Below are 15709 nucleotides of genomic sequence, written 5' to 3'. Positions count from 1 at the left end.
TCAGAAGTCAGTGTCAAGTTGTGAAATTTTGGGTAAGAGCGTAAGCAGTCCACCTACACCTAAATCCCTTCTTCCTCTTGTACCCAAGCTCCTGCAAACCACACCACCAACTCCCTCAATGTCAACTTCCTCCTAAGTCAGCAACGTCAGTAGTCCTGCAGGCCATGTCACTGGCAAGACTGAGGAGTCCTCTCCTAACCAGGATTCCTCCGGGGGATCCTTGAGTGGTACACCTGCTGTTGCTGCCAATGCTATTGTTGCTGCTGGGAGTCAGTCGTCATCCCAGAGGGGAAGGTGGAAGACCACTTGTACTACTTCAACTAAGCAATTGACTGTCCAACAGTCCTTTGTGAGGAAGATGAAGTCTGACAGCAGTCATCCTTTTGCAGAGCGGATAACTGAGGCCTTTACAGCTATGTTGGTGTTAGACTTGCGTCCGGTATCCGCCATTAGTTCAATATGACTTATAGAATTGTTTGAGGTACTGTGTCCCCAGTATCAAATCCCTTCTAGGTTCCACTTCACTAGACAGGCGATACCGAGAATGTACACAGACGTCAGAAAAAGAGTCCTTAAAAATGCAGTTGTACCCACTGTCCACTTAACCATGGACATGTGGACAAGTGATAACAGGCAAACTAAGCACTATATGACTGTGACAGCCCACTGGGTAGATGTATGGCCTCCCGAAGCAACAACATCAGCGGCACCAGTAGCAGCATCTCGCAAACGCCAACTCGTTCCTAGGTAGGCTATGCTATGTATCACCGCTTTCCGAAAGAGACACACCGCTGACAACCACTTACGGAAACTGAGGGACATAATTGCACAATGGCTTATCCCAATTAGACTGTCCTGGGGATTTGTGATATCGGACAATGCCACCAATATTGTACGTGCATTACATCTGGGCAAATTCCAGGACGTCCCATGTTTTGCACATACAATTAATTTGGTGGTGCAGAATTTTTTGAAAAATGACAGGGGCGTGCAGGAGATGCTGTCGGTGGCCAAAAAATTGTGGTCCACTTTCGGCATTTGTCCACCACGTGCCGAAGACTGGAGCGCCATCAAACACTCCTGAACCTACCCTGCCATCACCTGAAGCAAGAGGTGGTAACGAGGTGGAATTCAACACTCTATATGCTTCAGAGGATGGAGGAGCAGCAAAAGGTCATTCAAGCCTATACATCCACCTACGATATAGGCAAAGGAGGGAGAATGCACCTGACTTAAGCACAGTGGAGAATGATTTCCATCTTGTGTAAGGTTCTCCAACCCTTCGAACTTGCCACACATGAAGTCAGTTCAGACACTGCCAGCTTGAGTCAGGTCATTCCCCTCATCAGGCTTTTGCAGAAGCAGCTGGAGAAATTGAAGGAAGAGCTAATACAGAGCGATTCCGCAAAGTATGTGGGACTTGTGGATGGAGCTCTTCATTCGCTTTGCCAGGATTCAAGGGTGGTCAATCTGTTGAAATCAGAGCACTACATTTTGGCCACCATGCTCGATCCTAGGTTTAAAGCCTATGCTGTATCTCTTTTTCTGGCAGACACAAGTCTGCAGAGGTTCAAAGACCTGCTGGTGAGAAAACTGTCAACTCAAGAAGAACGTGATTAGAAATTACCAGTGCTATGAGTTGTATCTCTAAAATGATAAATCCAATGGATCAGTTGTACAAAAAAATGTTTAATAATAAAGAATTAATATTAAAAACACATAAATTACTGTATAGTCAATTTGCATGCATATAAGACTGAATGAAAGATATTTTAAAACACACTGGCTCTGAGATATTGGTATTTTCAATCTGCTGGTAGGAACCAAACCATCAATTTGTGATCCCGGACTTAGTATAAATGGAAATTCACTCCTCCTTATAAATTATTTGCACAGTCAGCTGGTAATACCCTGATGATACCTCACATACAGTTCCACGACGTGATAGCTGTAATTCCTCGTCTGTCACATTGTGTGGACATATCTATTCAAATCGACAAGGTACTGCTATGGAACCCCAACCTTAACCATTTGAGACTGATCCAGATAAGGACTTCTTTGCTTTGACTTGGATTTCCAAGGACCAGGAAAAATCTCCCTTTTCTTCATTACATCCAGCAAGATATGGAAACCCCTTGAACTATCTACACAGACGAGGAATTACAGCTATCACCTCGTGGAACTGTATGTGAGGTATCATCGGGGCAGGGGTGTATCTAGGGGTCCGGGCGCCCCTGGCAAAGTAAGGGACTGGTAACCCCATATTTGAAATAGGGAAGGTGCATGTGCAAAAAAGGGACATGATCTTGTGGGAAAGAGGCATGACCATACAATAGTTCCCCCAATTCAAATTATGCTACACAGTAGTAACCCTTATTACACATCATGCCCACATAATAGCAGTTCCCTTTAAACATTATGCCCACATAGTTATTCTTATAACACTGAGGAGACATCAGCAGTGCCTGGTCTAGCTGAGGAGGCAATGCCACCCAAGACCAGGTAGTATAATCAAATAGTAGTGCAAAGAAGTGCAGTGCAGCGCACTACCCAGTGGTGCAAGTAGAACTTTTTTTTAGTGGTACTGTGTGCATGCGCACTGCAAAAAAAAATGGGTGTGGCCACATGGGGCATGGCCAATGAAAATGGGGGCGTGATACACATATGACCCCAATAGTGCACTGCCAGATACAAATATGCCCCCAATAGTGCCAGATACACATATGCCCCCACGATGCCAGATACACACATGCCCCCACAGTGCCAGATACACATATGCCCCCACAGTGCCAGATATGCCCCCACAGTGCTAGATATGCCCCCACAGTGCCAGATACACATATGCCCCCACAGTGCCAGATATGCCCCCACGTTGCCAGAAATGCCCCCACATTGCCAGATACACATGTCACCATGGTGCCAGATATGCCCTCAAAGTGCCAGATATGCCCCCACAGTGCTAGATATGCCCCGACAGTGCTAGATACACATATGCCCCCACAGTGCTAGATAAGCCCCCACAGTGCCATATATGCCCCCACAGTCATAGTCCCCATCCCCTCCCAGCACATAGCGATAGTCCCCTGCCAGTAAATAGACATAGCCCCCACCTCCCCAAGCAATAGCTATAGTCCCCCTAGCAACTAGCCATAGTCTCTACATCTCCCAACACAGTTGTACAGTAATCCCACCTCCCTCCCATCACATAACAATAGTTCCCTGCTAGCAGAGCCAGCCCTAACCAATATGATGCCCTAGGCAAGATTTTGGCTGGTGCCCCCTAGCACCACCGCTGGTTCCGCCTCTGACCTTGTACCTCTTTCCCAGCACCATCACCCCTCACCCATAGCAGTCCTTATTTTGGTGTTTGTACCCCCTATATTTTAAATAGGAACAGTTTGCACATTTGGCACACAGCCCAAAAAGGGGTGTGTTTTTGCTGGCAAGGGGCATGGCCACACAATAGTAACCCCAATTCCAATTACGCCACACAGTACTGCAACTTTATTCACATTTGATCATGCGATAGTGTCCATAATTCATATTACATCCAACAGTAGTATTACTTTACCTTATAACCATTACTCCTCACAGTAGAGCCCCTTATTCACATTACATTACACTGAATTGCTCATTATTCACATTACACCACACCCTATTGCTCTTTATTCATATTAGACAACACAGTAGTGCCCTTTCTATACGCAGTGCCACATAGTAGAGCACCTTATACACACAATGCCACACATTAGTAATGCATTTATACACATAATTCCACACAGTAATGCCCCTTACACATTATTAATGTCCTTATAAACATAATGTGTTTTACACATTATGACAACCTTTATTAATGCCCTTTTACACATAATGTCCCTTACATATATGTCGCACATTATTAATGCCCTTATACACATAATGACACACATAGTGCCCCCTACACATTTGCTGCACATTAATATTAGTGCCCCTATACACATAATGACACACATACAGTAGTACCCTGTGTCACAACTGAGGGCCTGAGCTGACGGGAGGCAGCCTCAGTTGTAGGGGCTGAGATGTACCGGAACCTGGGAGGTTGTATCAGACCCCTGGACATGTAAGTAACATGAATACTAACTGCCCGAAGGCGTGACCACGACAACTTAGATAAAAGTCAATGATGTTTATTATGACAACTCCGCATCACAGCAGCAATAAAAGAAAACGTAAAAGTCAGCAAAGAATAAACACAGTTCCTGAGTACTACAGCATGGCAGGAGCCACAGGGCACTGGTAGTGTGAGATAGTTCTTATGATCTTTAGATGGAAAGTCCTTACCAGGCCCGGCTGTAGCAATGGAGATAACCCAGGATTGTACCAGCTGGTGTTCCAGGAAGAGCTGGGTTGCTGAAGGTAAAACAGCTGCTGTGGATACTGGCTGGAACCAGACTGTTGTTAGCACGGAGTGGATACTGGCTGGAACCAGTTAAATAATAAATGAACTTTGGGAGCGATGAAATGTGAACTGAAATGTAGAACTTGAGAGCGGAGAAATAATAATTCCGGTGGAGAGTGGTAAAGTGTAGAAAGGACACCGGCCCTTTAAGGGAAGCTGTACTCTGCTGGAAGCTGAGGCTGGAAGCAGGTAGTGTTGTAGCTGGAAACAGATGAATCCACAATGGATTGGAGAGTCAGGCTACACCGCAGGTGGAATGCTGGTGCGGGTCTCTATGGTGGAAGTCTTGAGACAGGAGCTGGAACCTGGAAGACAATCATAGAAGAGAGACAAACAGGAACTAGGTTTGACAACCAAAGCACTGACGTCTTCCTTGCTCAGGTACAGCTTACTTATACCTGCAGCAAGGAAGGGGTTGGCTAGGCAATTATGCAAATCAACAACACAGACAGCAGATTGGTGGAAATGATCAGATGACAGAATCCAAGATGGCTGCGCCCATGCAGACACTTGGAGGGAAGTTTGGTTTGTAATCCATGTGGTCTGGGAAACAGTAATGGCGGCGCCGGCCACCGGAGACAGGAGACGCCAGGCTGATAGATGCACATTTAACCACGCGGGCACAGCGGAGGCCGCGGCTGATGAAAAGACCACTCTGCATGTGGAAACTCAGGAACAGCGGAATCCGGTCCTGGAACGCTGAGCCCGCCTTAGGAGGCATCTGAAGGGTAAGTAATGGCGTCCAGATACCCGGATCGTGACAGCACCCCCCCCTTTAGGAGTGGCCCCAGGACACTTCTTAGGCTTTAAAGGAAACTTTGCGTGGAAATTTCGGACCAAGGCAGGAGCATGGACGTCAGAGGCATTGGTCCAAGAGCGTTCTTCAGGACCATAGCCCTTCCAGTCAATGAGATACTGAAGTTGACCGTAACGGTGACGTGAGTCCAGGATCTTGGCCACTTCATACTCAACGCCTCGTTGAGTTTGGACTTTCGGAGTTGGTGGAAGTGAGGAATGAAACCGATTCAAGATTAGCGGTTTCAACAGGGAAACATGGAATGTCCTGGGTATTTTTAAGAAGGGAGGTAACTGGAGTCTGTAAGCAACAGGATTGATGACTTGATCAATTTTAAAAGGACCGATGTAGCGAGGTGCAAACTTCATACTGGGAACTCTTAACCTCAAATTCTTCGTGGATAACCATACCCGATCACCCACCTTGAGAGCAGGAACTGCTCGACGCTTCTTATCCGCAAACTTCTTGTACCTGAACGATGCCTTGAGCAGAGCTGATCGTACGCTCTTCCAGATATTGGCAAACTGATGCAAGGTGATATCCACTGCGGGAACAGAAGTTGCTGGAAGCGGTTGGAACTCAGGGACTTTAGGGTGGAATCCACAGTTGGTGAAGAATGGTGTTGAGGAAGATGAAGAATGATACTGGTTGTTATGACAGAACTCGGCCCAGGGAAGTAATTGAACCCAGTCATCTTGAGAGGAGGACACATAGATGCGGAGGAAGGCCTCCAAGTCCTGATTCACCCTCTCAGTTTGACCATTGGTCTGAGGATGGTAAGCCGTGGAAAACTTTAACTTGACTTGGAGGACTTGACATAAACTTCGCCAGAATTTGGCTGTGAATTGAACTCCTCGATCTGAGATAATTTCTTCTGGAAGACCGTGGAGTCGGAAGATCTCTTGTATGAATACTTGAGCCAACTTGGAAGCTGACGGAAGACCGGTGAGAGGAATGAAGTGTGCCATCTTGGTGAACCGGTCAACTACCACCCAGATGGTATTGAACTTGTTGCACATGGGCAAATCTGTAATAAAATCCATCGACAAATGGGTCCATGGTCGACGGGGAACAGATAGTGGAACCAGTTGCCCCGCAGGCGACTGGCGGGATACTTTATGTTGAGCACACTTTGGGCAAGATGCAATAAACTCCAAAACGTCCTTTTTCAGAGTTGGCCACCAATAGGACCTAGAGATAAACTCCAGGGTTTTTTGGATACCTGTATGTCCGGCAAAACGGGAAGCATGGGCCCAATGCATGAGCTTCTTCCTTAGTGTCGGCTTCACAAAACTTTTCCCTGATGGGGGCGTAGAGTCCATCCCTACCGTGGAGAATGCCAACGGATTTATAATAGGATGCTTGTCTGAAGACTCTGACTCATTTTCTTGCTCCCATGAGCGGGAAAGGGCATCGGCCTTGCGATTCTGAGAGCCCGGACAGAACTGGAGTTTAAAGTCGAACCTGGAAAAGAAAAGTGCCCATCTGGCCTGACGAGGGTTGAGACATTGTGCGCCTTTTAGATATAGAAGGTTCTTGTGGTCTGTAAGGATGGTGATTGAATGAGAAGCTCCCTCCAACAGATATCTCCACTCCTCTAGAGCGAGCTTGATGGCTAGCAACTCCTGGTCGCCAATGGCATAGTTGCGCTCCGCTGGGGAGAACTTCCGTGAGAAGAAACTGCAAGGATGTAAATGACCATCTTTAGCCCTCTGAGATAACACCGCTCCTACTCCAACGGAGGAGGCATCCACCTCTAAGATGAAAGGAGAGTCGATGTCAGGCTGTTTCAGGACAGGTGCAGAGATGAACCTCTGTTTTAAAAGATGAAAAGCTTGCATGGCTTCTTCAGACCACTTGGACGGGTTAGCACCCTTCTTGGTGAAAGCAGTAATAGGCGCCACAATGGTGGAAAAGTCTCGTATAAACTTTCGGTAATAATTGGCGAACCCTAAGAACCTCTGGACCCCTTTGAGGGTTAAGGGTACCGGCCAATTCTGGATTGCTTGTAGTTTCTCAGGATCCATCTCTAGTCCGGAACCGGACACAATGTACCCTAGAAACGGAATGGACTTGACTTCAAAGACGCATTTCTCTAATTTGCAGTAGAGATGATTGACACGGAGACGGGACAGAACCTCCTTTACCCAGAAACGATGTTCCTCTAAATCGTTGGCAAAAATGAGGATATCATCTAGATAGACCACGACATGACGGTATAGAATGTCTCTGAAGATCTCATTGACGAAATGCTGGAAGACAGCTGGAGCATTGCTCAATCCGAAGGGCATGACGAGGTACTCATAATGTCCGTCACGGGTGTTAAATGCGGTCTTCCACTCGTCACCCTCACGGATCCGGATGAGATTGTATGCACCTCTCAGGTCCAGCTTTGTAAAGATGGTAGCTCCGCTAACTCTGTCAAAGAGCTCAGTAATCAGGGGTAAAGGATAGCGGTTCTTGATGGTAATGTCGTTCAAACCTCTGTAGTCAATGCACGGCCGCAGACCACCATCTTTCTTCTTTACAAAAAAGAAGCCTGCGCCGGCTGGAGAAGAAGAAGGTCGAATGAACCCCTTTGCTAGGTTCTCTTTAATGTATTCCTCCATAGAATGTGTCTCGGGGAGAGACAACGGATAAGTTCGGCCTCGAGGTGGAACCTTCCCTGGAAAGAGATCAATCGGGCAGTCCCATTCTCTATGAGGAGGAAGGATATCAGCAGAAGCTTTACTGAACACATCCGTGAAATCTTGATATGGAGGAGGTGGAACATCAGACGACCTGGGGGAGGAAGAACAGACAGGCAACACTTTAAACAAACATGTCTTAGTACAGGAGGAACCCCATGCCAGGATTTGCATAGTCGTCCAATCAATTGTAGGATTGTGAAGACGGAGCCATGGAAGGCCCAGGACCACAGGATGTGTGGCTCTTGGAATCACTAAAAATGAAATAAGTTCGGAATGAAGAACTCCCACTCTCAGACGAACTGGTAGAGTCCTTAGAGAAATAACTGTATCAAAAATTTTACTGCCATCCACAGCAGTTAAGGAAAAGGACGAAGGAAGTCTCTCGGTGGGTAGGGACCACCGTTTAACATAGGCTTCAGTAATAAAGTTCCCAGCTGCTCCGGAATCCAGGAGGGCAATGACGTTCTGATAACGTTGAGCAACTTGAAGCGAGACTGGGAGGTTACAATCTTGAGGAGATGGAGAGGAGATCATTACTCCTAGCCGGCCCTCTCCTTGGCGAGCTAGGATTTGGAGTTTCCCGGACGTTTGGGACAGGCATTAATGGTGTGAGACGGAGCTGCACAATACAGACAGAGAAACTCGGAGAGACGTCTTCGGCGCTCAGCAGGAGTTAAACGGGAACGGCAAATTTGCATGGGTTCATCTGTAGTTGGTGACAGTTGGCGAGGAGGAGGAGGAGTAGAAGATTTTGGAGCAGATGATCTTCCACGCTCAGTTGCTCTCTCTCTGAAACGTAAGTCAACTTTCGTACAAAGTGAGATTAGCTCATCTAACTTGGAGGGTAAGTCTCTGGTAGCTAACTCATCTTTAATACGCTCGGATAAACCATGCCAGAATGCAGCATACAGGGCCTCGTCGTTCCATGCCAGTTCGGATGCCAGGATCTGGAACTGTATAAGATATTGTCCTACAGTACGTGATTCCTGGCGTAAACGGAGAATCTCAGACGAAGCTGAAGTTACCCTGCCTGGCTCGTCGAAGATGCGCCTGAATGTTGACACAAATGCAGTGTAAGAAGATAGCAGGGTGTCGGACCTCTCCCATAACGGTGATGCCCAATCAAGGGCTGAGCCACTGAGAAGAGAAATAATGTAGGCAATTTTTGTACGGTCACTGGGAAAATTGCCAGGTTGTAGCTCAAACTGAATCTCACACTGGTTGAGAAATCCCCTGCAGAATCTTGGAGATCCGTCAAATTTTGCTGGCGTTGGAAGATGAAGACGTGGAGCAGAAATGGGTAAGGTGGGTGGGGTTATAGCTGGAGTCACTGTGGTTGACGCACCAGACGCGCCTGATCCACGGAGAGTTGTCTGAATCCCATCCAGCCGAGTAGAGAGATCCTGGAGACAGCGGATGATGTGGCCCTGTGCAGCCTCCTGATGTTCTAGTCGGGCTGCCAGTTCTTGCATCGGCCTGGCCGCTTGATCCTGGTCTCCGGCTGGATTCATTAGGTCAGTGCTTACTGTCACAACTGAGGGCCTGAGCTGACGGGAGGCAGCCTCAGTTGTAGGGGCTGAGATGTACCGGAACCTGGGAGGTTGTATCAGACCCCTGGACATGTAAGTAACATGAATACTAACTGCCCGAAGGCGTGACCACGACAACTTAGATAAAAGTCAATGATGTTTATTATGACAACTCCGCATCACAGCAGCAATAAAAGAAAACGTAAAAGTCAGCAAAGAATAAACACAGTTCCTGAGTACTACAGCATGGCAGGAGCCACAGGGCACTGGTAGTGTGAGATAGTTCTTATGATCTTTAGATGGAAAGTCCTTACCAGGCCCGGCTGTAGCAATGGAGATAACCCAGGATTGTACCAGCTGGTGTTCCAGGAAGAGCTGGGTTGCTGAAGGTAAAACAGCTGCTGTGGATACTGGCTGGAACCAGACTGTTGTTAGCACGGAGTGGATACTGGCTGGAACCAGTTAAATAATAAATGAACTTTGGGAGCGATGAAATGTGAACTGAAATGTAGAACTTGAGAGCGGAGAAATAATAATTCCGGTGGAGAGTGGTAAAGTGTAGAAAGGACACCGGCCCTTTAAGGGAAGCTGTACTCTGCTGGAAGCTGAGGCTGGAAGCAGGTAGTGTTGTAGCTGGAAACAGATGAATCCACAATGGATTGGAGAGTCAGGCTACACCGCAGGTGGAATGCTGGTGCGGGTCTCTATGGTGGAAGTCTTGAGACAGGAGCTGGAACCTGGAAGACAATCATAGAAGAGAGACAAACAGGAACTAGGTTTGACAACCAAAGCACTGACGTCTTCCTTGCTCAGGTACAGCTTACTTATACCTGCAGCAAGGAAGGGGTTGGCTAGGCAATTATGCAAATCAACAACACAGACAGCAGATTGGTGGAAATGATCAGATGACAGAATCCAAGATGGCTGCGCCCATGCAGACACTTGGAGGGAAGTTTGGTTTGTAATCCATGTGGTCTGGGAAACAGTAATGGCGGCGCCGGCCACCGGAGACAGGAGACGCCAGGCTGATAGATGCACATTTAACCACGCGGGCACAGCGGAGGCCGCGGCTGATGAAAAGACCACTCTGCATGTGGAAACTCAGGAACAGCGGAATCCGGTCCTGGAACGCTGAGCCCGCCTTAGGAGGCATCTGAAGGGTAAGTAATGGCGTCCAGATACCCGGATCGTGACACCCTGTTACACATATGCCACACATTATTAATGCCCTCATACACATAATGACACACATAGTGCCCCTTACACATATGTTGCACTTTATTAATGCATTTTTACATGACACACCTAATGCTCCTTACACATGTTCTGAACACTACTGCACAACCAACCCACTCACATGCACACAGCACTCACACTGCCACTAATACTGTGACCTCTGCCTCTGCTTGGATACAGATGTGTCCTCATAAATCTTGCCTCAATGCTAACGTCGGGCACCTTTTTTTATGAAAATGCATCTTTTTTGCATTGTTATGTGGCTAGGATGCACAAGCAGATTCTGCTGATTAAAATGATATGCAGCATGCGTATATACTGTGTGCGGCAGTGGCTGTATCTGCATAAGAAATGCTACACAGAATATAGGCATGCCGCATATCATTTTAATCAGCAGAAGCTGCTGATGCCCCTAGGCATATCAAATGCCCTAGGCAATTGCCTAGTTTGCCTATGCCTATGACCGGCTCTGCCTGCTAGCATAGATATCCATAGTCCCCCTCCCTGCACATAGCCCCTCACCTCCCCAAGCACATAGTCATAGTCCCCATACCCCTCCCAGCACATAGCTGTAGTCTGCCCTTAGCACATAGTAGTAGTCTCCCCCACTCCCAGCCCATACATAGCCTCCTCACACAGCACATAGCCCTAGTCCCCACCCCACAACATCCCAGCAGATAGCCGTAGTGTCTGGCAATACTTGCTGTGCCGAGCTGCCTGGGATGGAGGGCTGAGGATCGCTCTGCAGGCAGGAGCTGGCACCGGTGTCCGGCACCACACCAAACTACGTAAAGAAACTGAAAATAAACTACAGCTCCTAGCAGCCCTTGCCGCCGGGAGCTCCCGACAGCAAGGGTTGCTGGGAGTTATAGTTTATTTTCAGTTTCTACCCCGTAGTGCATTGCGCTGCTGGACACCGGCGCCAGCTCCTGCCTGCTGAGCGATCCTCCGCCTTCCATCCCAGGCAATGCACAGGAAGCTCGGCACAGCAGGTAATGCCAGACACTATGGCTTAAGGGATTCCACCCATTAGCCGAGGGTGGCACCATCCGGCGGCACCCCCTGCTCGGCTGGCGCCCCTGGCGAGTGCCATCCTGGCCAATGGGTAGATACACCCCTGCATCGGGGTATTACCAGCTGACTGTGCAAATAATTTTTAAGGAGGAGTGAATTTCCATTTATACTAAGTACGGGATCACAAATTGATGGTTTGGTTCCTACCAGCAGATTGAAAATACCAATATCTCAGAGCCAGTGTGTTTTAAAATATCTTTTATGTGCTGTTTGGGGACTAGTTTTTTATATTGCCATCAAGTCTGACACTGCCGTACAACTGCCATATAAGTCCAGGGGTAATACCGTATAAGTCCAGTCCAGTGGTGCTGTTTTGTTCTGCATTAGTCCAGTGGTGGTTTCTTGTGCTGCCATAAGTTCAGTGGTGGTGTCCTGTGCTGTATATATTTATTCCAAACAAAAGGCTTATATACATTACTTATATTATTATCCAAATAATTTTTTCAGGGTTTGCCCTGTGTGGTGTAGGGGTACGATCGCCTGTGCTGCATATTATTATAATAGCTCCAAATAAAAGGGTTATTATTATCCAAATTAATTTTACAGACTTTGCCGTGTGTGTGTGTGTGTGTGTGTGTGTGTGTGTGTGTGTGTGGTTTAGGGGTATGCTCTCCTGTGCTACCAATATTGTGCGTGTATTACATTTGGGCAAGTTCCAGCACGTCCCATGTTGTTTGTGCCGCACACTTGTGTCACTTAGCTTAGTCATACAGATACCTCATTTCACCTCTTTATCTTCTTTGCATGATGTGCTGTTTGGGGCATAGTTTTTTTAAGTACCTTCCTTTCTGCAACTACAGTGCCACTCCTAGATGGGCCAGGTGTTTGTGCCGCACACTTGTGTCGCTTAGCTTAGTCATATGAGCTACCTCATTGCACATCTTTTTTTTCTTTGCATCATGTGCTGTTTGGGGCCTAGTTTTTTTTTTAATCTGCCATCCTGTCTGCCACTGCAGTGCCACTCCTAGATCGGCCAGGTGTTTGTACCGCACACTTGTGTCGCTTAACTTAGTCATACAGCCACCTCGTTGCAACCTTTTGGCCTAAAAACAATATTGTGAGGTGTGAGGTGTTCAGAATAGACTGGAAATGAGTGGAATTGAATGTTATTGAGGTTAATAATACCGTAGGCTCAAAGCTACCCCCAAATTCTGTGATTTTAGCTGTTTTTATGTTTTTTCATAAATCAACCCGATCCAAAACCAATACCAAAACACGAAAGGGTGATTTGGCAAAACCAATCCAGATTCAAAACACGAGGATGGATCCAGAACCGAAACCAAAACACGAAACATGAAAAGTGCCCGCTGCACATCTCTAATATATATATATATATATATATATATACTAGGTGCTTCATCGCGCCCTACGGGCGCTCTTCACACCGTCGCAAGGGGCTACGCCCCCTTAACCCTTGCATGCCTTTCTGGGGTTTAATATTTGTATTATATGGAGTATTACCTGCATTCCTTTGTTAGTGGTTAAATATTGCACAATGAAAGGGCGTGCGATGGTGAAGGAGGCGCAGCCCCTTGCGACGGCGTGAACAGCACCTGCAGGGCACGATGTACAGAATGTAGCGGGTGCGGGGGGGACTGCGGATGGTGTCTGTAGATGCTGCGGGTGGAGGGGAGGCAGAAGTGGGGGTGGGGCCCGGGTGGGGAAGGTTCGGGAGGTGCTGCGTGTGGGGGAGGGGCAGAGGAGTGGGGGATGCAGATGGGGGAGGGGTCCGGAGGCACCGCAGGTGGGGGAGGGCAGGGGTCCACGGGTGGGAGAGGGGCAGGTGTGGGGATGTTGTGGATGGGTGAAGGGTTCCGGAGGTGCTGTGGGATGGGAAGGGACGGGTGTGCCGGGGGTTGGGTAGGGGACCGCAGGCACCATGGGTAGGGTAGGGGCAGGTACGGGTGTTGCGGCGGATGGGAAAGGAGGTCCGGAGGTGCTGCAGGTGGTGGAGGGGCAGGTGCAGGGGTGCCATTGGTGGGGGAGGGGTGGGTGAGGGGGGGACCGCTGATGGAGGAGGGTGTCTGCAGATGCTGCGGGTGGAGGGGGGCAGGTGTGGGGGGGAGACGTATAAGGGGGGTGAATGGTGGAAGGGGCCTGGAGGTGCTGTGGGTGGTGAAGGGGTGGAGGAGTGGGAGCCACGGGTGGTGTAGGGGGTCTGGAGGCACAGCATGTGGGGGAGGGGTGGAGTGCCGCATGTGGTGGAGGGGAAGGTGCGGAGGTGTGGTGCATTGGGGAGAGGTCTGGAGGCGCTGCGGGTACTGTACATGCCATAAAAGGTAGTTGGAGGGTATGCAGTAACAGGGCCAGGACAGGGGTGACAGGATCAGTACAGGGTTGACGGGGCCAGGACAGGGGTGACGGTGCCAGGATAGGGGTGACGGGGCCAGGACAGGGGTGACTGGGTCAGAACAGGGGTGACAGGGCCAGGACAGGGGTGACAGGGCCAGGACAGAAATGATAGGGACAGTATAGGGGTCACAGGGCCAGGGTAGGGGCGGCAGGACCAGGACAGGGGTGACGGGGCCAGTATAGGGTTGACAGGGCAAGCACAGGGGTGACAGGGCCAGGTTAGGGGTAACAGGGCTAGCATAAGGGTGACAGGGCCAGGATAAGGGTGAAAGGGCCAGGATAAGGGTGGCAGGGCAAGGCCAGGGGTGACAGGGACATGACAGAACACAGGGCACGGGAGAGATTGGTATTAGGGACAAAACAGTGGTGACAGACAGATGTGTCTTACCGGAGTCACTGCTGCTGGCTGCTGCTGTTCCACTCCAACCTGTTGGGATCTGCTGCTGCTGGAGACTTGGCATGGCTGACTCTCTCAGGCTGGAGTCCTGCTTTCTCTGCCCGTCCGCATCCCTCCCCCCCCCCCCCTCCTCAGTCACACACCGCAGACCTCGCGCAGCTGCCGGGCACTGTGGTAAGGTGAGACTGGAAATGACTGGTTAGCCCCCTGGAGATGCTGCGGCTGGAGGGAGGAGGGGGTCATAGCATGCACGTGGCGCGGACCTCACGGCTTCCGGGCACTGTGGTAAGGGGAGACTGGGAGTGACTGGTTAGCTCCCAGGAGACGCTGCGGCTGGAGGGAGGAGTGGGTCAGAGCCTGCAAGCAGCTCGGATTTCTGCAGTGCTACCCGCCAGCTAAAGTGTGTGAATGAGCTGGGCGCACTCCACTGCGGGTGGCAGCGCTGCAGCTAGCGGTGGGGTTGCCGGGGCTGGAGATAACAGAGGCAGTATGGAACCTGCACAGCGGCAGGTGCCCCACAAAACTGCAGCTAAGAAGCGTGGAGTGTGCCAGAAAGTGACGCTCCTCTGCACCAGAGTATGCTGAGTATGCCGATGTGGGGGGTCAAGCACACAGTGAGCCGGTGCCCGTCTGTCTGTATGACATACCGCTCACACAACCCCATACCTCCCAAATGTCCCGATTTTCGCGGGACAGTCCCATTTTTTGGGGTCTGTCCCGCTGTCCCACCCGCGGGTCGCAGTGTCCGGCGGTGGGGGGGGGGGCATTTGGAAAGCTCCTGTACTTGCTGTTCTGCTTAGCAGAGCAGCGGTGAATAGTGGAGACAGAGGGAGAGGGGGCATCAGGGGGTACGGATTAATGGGGGGGTTCCAGCAGCAGAGCCTGATTAAGGGGGGGGGCAGGGGATACGTACCGTTGGCCCCACAGTTTTAGGGGGCCCCCCGGCTGGAGTAGCTCTGTCCCAGCTCAGAAGCCACGCCCCCCCCCCCCCGTCCTGCCAGCAACAGCGGCAGCATTGTGCTGCAGTCAGAACACACTGCAGCATATTGGCAGGTCTGTGGTGTTGCAGGGAGGCAGCAGTCTCCCTGCTTTCTTCTCCCTGTGCGGGTGTGTAGGGGGGAGCGACCACCCCCTCTGGATTTAGCCCTAGCTGAGGGGCCAAAATCCCATAAAAAAAATATATATTGGAATTTG

The sequence above is a fragment of the Pseudophryne corroboree genome, chromosome 11, assembly GCF_028390025.1.
Source record: "Pseudophryne corroboree isolate aPseCor3 chromosome 11, aPseCor3.hap2, whole genome shotgun sequence".
Taxonomy (NCBI): Eukaryota; Metazoa; Chordata; class Amphibia; order Anura; family Myobatrachidae; genus Pseudophryne; species Pseudophryne corroboree.
This window is presented reverse-complemented; position numbering follows the sequence as displayed.